This window comes from Pseudophryne corroboree, chromosome 2 (genome assembly GCF_028390025.1).
Source record: "Pseudophryne corroboree isolate aPseCor3 chromosome 2, aPseCor3.hap2, whole genome shotgun sequence".
NCBI lineage: Eukaryota > Metazoa > Chordata > Amphibia > Anura > Myobatrachidae > Pseudophryne > Pseudophryne corroboree.
The window spans coordinates 926,292,604-926,296,900 of record NC_086445.1 but is presented as its reverse complement, the minus strand read 5'-3'; the positions used below and the strand labels follow the sequence as shown (position 1 = coordinate 926,296,900).

At 38.4% G+C, this 4,297-nt stretch overlaps 1 pseudogene; it reads left to right on the top strand.

Annotated features, from left to right (window-relative positions):
- The first annotated feature begins 3,622 nt into the window (after positions 1–3,622).
- Positions 3,623–3,740, top strand: LOC135052509 (5S ribosomal RNA; annotated as a pseudogene).
- Positions 3,741–4,297: the final 557 nt, after the last annotated feature.

The window sequence follows — 4,297 nt, the reverse complement described above, 5'->3', positions numbered from 1 at the left end:
CAGAAGTAATTCCAGGGGACTGGAAAAGAGCAAACGTAGTCCCACTGCACAAAAGTGGAAGCAAGGAAGAGGCAAACAACTACAGACCAGTGAGTCTTACATCAGTAGTAGGGAAATTGATGGAAACACTCTTAAAAGAAAGAGTTGTAGATTATCTCAAATCCGGAAATTTACTGGATCCCAAACAGCATGGATTCACTGGGGGGAGATCATGTCAAACAAATCTTATTGACTTTTTTGATTGTGTGACTAAAGTGATGGATAAAGGTGGAGCCATGGATATAGCTTATCTAGACTTTAGTAAGGCTTTTGACACAGTTCCACATCGCAGACTGCTAAATAAACTTGAAAGTTTGGGATTGGATATTAGGATTATTGAATGGATAAGATCTTGGTTGAAGGATAGAAAACAGAGAGTTGTGGTAAATGGAGTGCATTCACATGAGGGAAATGTTACCAGTGGAGTACCCCAGGGATCTGTACTTGGACCAGTGCTTTTTAATATCTTTATTGGTGACATTGCAAATGGCATTAAAGGGAAAGTATGCCTTTTTGCAGATGACACAAAGGTATGCAACAGGGTAGACACACCAGGTGGGGTAAAACAAATGATTGAGGATCTAGGTAGACTAGAGGAATGGTCAAGAGTCTGGCAATTACAGTTTAATGCCAAAAAATGCAAAATCATGCACTTGGGTCTCAAAAATCCTAAAGCTAAATACAGTATTAATGGCACTATACTGGAAACTACTGAGGAGGAAAGGGATCTAGGAGTCACTATTTCAGATGACTTAAAGGCAGGTAAGCAATGTAACAAGGCAATGAGGAAGGCTAGTCAGATGCTTGGCTGCATTGGGAGAGGAATCAGCAGCAGAAAGAAAGAAGTAATAATGCCACTGTATAGGTCATTAGTACGGCCTCATCTAGAATACTGTATTCAGTTCTGGAGGCCATATCTTCAAAAGGATATTAATACATTAGAAACTGTACAAAGGAGGGCAACTAAAATGGTGCATGACCTACATCACAAAACATACCCAGAAAGACTAAGAAATCTCAATATGTATAGTTTGGAGCAGAGAAGGGAAAGGGGGGACATGATAGAAACTTTCAAATATATCAAGGGTTTTAACAAAGTCCAGGAGGGAAACATTCTCCAAATGAAGAGAAGCAATAGGACACAAGGACATGCACTGAGACTGGAGGGGGGGAGGTTCAGGGGAAATTTGCGGAAAAATTATTTCACAGAAAGGGCAGTGGACAAGTGGAATAGCCTCCCATCAGAGGTGGTAGAGGCTAAGACAGTAGAGCAATTTAAACATGCATGGGATAGACATAAGGATATCCTTACAAAGAAATAAGGATCAAATAAGGATTGAGATAAAAATAATGTAAAAAAAAAAAAAAAAGGGGCAGACTAGATGGGCCAAGTGGTTCTTATCTGCCGACAAATTCTATGTTTCTATGTTTCTATGTTTATTCTTAAATAAATTACAATCTAGTATTGGCTGGTTCATATATATATATATATATATATATATACACACACACTTTTTTTTATATATATATATAGTGTGTGTGTGTATATATATATATATGTGTGTGTGTATATATATATATATATATATATATATATGTGTACAAAAGAAGCTACCAGCGCCACAGATACAGTATCTAAGGTATATAAACAGTATGGGGAAAAAAAGGACCGTTCTGGACTAATAAACAGAACTAGACCTGGTGGACACTCCTTTCCAAGTATTTAGGGCGTCAGCTTAAAAACCTCAAAGATATACGAAGGCACTGGTATATATGCCTACAAATTGAAAATAGTGCAGGGGGATGAGGTTGTTACAAGCGACCAAAGGTGTCAAATAAATAATGTAAAAAACCAGGTACTGATAAAAAATTTTTATTTTAATTTCAAAAGGACGAGCACTAAAAAAAGGTTGGTAATAATTGAAACAATAAAAATAGACCAATGCAGCCTAGTAAAAAACTGTTGTATAAAAAAGAGCAAAAAGCTAGGCTGATAAAATCAAAGCTACATATGCAAAAATTCATAAAAGGTACACACAAACATGGGAAAAATACGGTATAAAATACACAGGATAAAACATGAAAAAGCTTATCTTTTAAGAGGTTGAGGTAAAATCAGAGTAGCACCCAACGCGTTTCGTCCCTCATGGACTTCATCAAGGGGTAGTATAAGGCTAGAGACAGAACATATTTATACCTAATATCTGGGGGAAGTGCTGATGACATCACTTCCTGTTGGTTAATTGGTGTAATGTTTATATATATTCAAAATACATGTATATAAATAAATGTGAACCTGGTGTAATGGGGAGAGCTGCTAGTGAGTGCCTTAATGAAAAACGAGATGTGATTGTGCTGAAAACCACAACAATGGAAAGACAATACCCCCCTTTCCCAATTTACTAGAATAGCACGAAATTGTAAGAAGACAGAGGATAGAGATCAACAGCTAGAAGTGTACAAAGAAAGATTTAAGGAAAAGGGGTACCCGACCCGACTCCTAGAAGAAGCCACTACCAAGACTCAAGCTATGGAAAGAAAGGAACTTTTAAAGTACAAACCTAAGGATAACAAGGAGGACACAGTCAAATTTATTACCACGTACAGCAGGCATGAGAACCTTATTAAGGATGTGCTCAAGAAACATTGGAACATACTTCTTATGGACCCCATACTGAAAAACTACCTCACTACGGAGCCCAAAATGGTCTTTCGCAAATCCCGGAGTCTAAAAGACCTAGTAGCCCCAAGTATGTTGAGAAATCCAGAAGCCAGAAGTATTATGCCCAAATGTGTAGGAAGTTTTAAATGTGGTCGGTGTAATGTCTGTAGGCACCTCCATCCGAATAGGAAATCGTTCCTCAATACTAAAACTCAAAGGGAATACCGGATCAAACAATTCATCAATTGTAACACCTCATCAGTGATATATCTTCTGGAATGTCCATGTAAATTAAAGTACATTGGGAAAACCAAGAGACCCCTTAAAATACGCATCCAGGAACACGTCAGAAATATCAAGAACAAAGTCCTCACCCATGCAGTATCCAAACATTTTCATCTTTGCCACAACTCAGATCCAGAGACGCTAACATACAAAGGCATTGAACTAGTAGTGCTAGGAGACAGAGGAGGAGACCTTTCGAATCTTCTTTCCAGGAGGGAGATGTATTGGATATACGAACTCAACACGCTTCATCCTGACGGCTTTAACGAAGGATACGAGATAGCACCTTTCCTGTGATGTAAGCTACCTCTACCCTCACGCTCCACTCCTGCCTCTCTCCACTCTTTTTCCAACACCAATGTCACCCCTTTTTTTCATGTGGGTTGACCCTACTAATTAGGTCATAGACTCGAATTGGTCAGTACCTGGATGGGGGACCCCCAGGGAATACCAGTCGCACAGTAAATATGGTGGGAACTGCCTTATTCATCCTTTACACGCTTTAAGTAGAATTTTTTCTTATCAATAGCCTGTATACTTCGCTAAATCTTCCCACTACTGCTTCTCTCCAGGCTCTTGTCAATCTCAGTGTCATACATTGAATTGAGAGAACCCGTCTCTAACCCAGCGCTAAAACATTACAACCATACCTCCTTGGGACGCCCAACACCGTCCGATCTTGGAAGCTAAGCAAGGCCGGGCCCGGCCAGTACAAGGATGGGAGACCTCCTTGGGATACCGGGTGTTGTAAATCTAAAGACAATAAGGGAACGGATCGGGACTTCTCAGTAAATCATGTATGATGTCCATAGCACTCACGGACCTATTTTTACCACGTTCACTTAAACACGACTAATCGCTCTCATGTTCTTTGCAAGTTCTATTTTTTCCTAGTCCCGTACAGCTCAAAATAACCCTTCATTGTGTTTGTATATTTATTCTTTTTTACATATATCCCCTGTGTACATTTTGTACATATATATATATATTTTATTTCTATATATTCTCCACAGTATTTTCTGGTGGCATTTTCCTTTTATTTTATTACCAGTATAGAATTTTGATTAATGTCTTCTATAATGCCGGTTTTAATATATAATATTTTTTTATTATTATTCACCAACAGGAAGTGATGTCATCAGCACTTCCCCCAGATATTAGGTATAAATATGTTCTGTCTCTAGCCTTATACTACCCCTTGATGAAGTCCATGAGGGATGAAACGCGTTGGGTGCTACTCTGATTTTACCTCAACCTCTTAAAAGATAAGCTTTTTCATGTTTTATCCTGTGTATTTTATACCGTATTTTT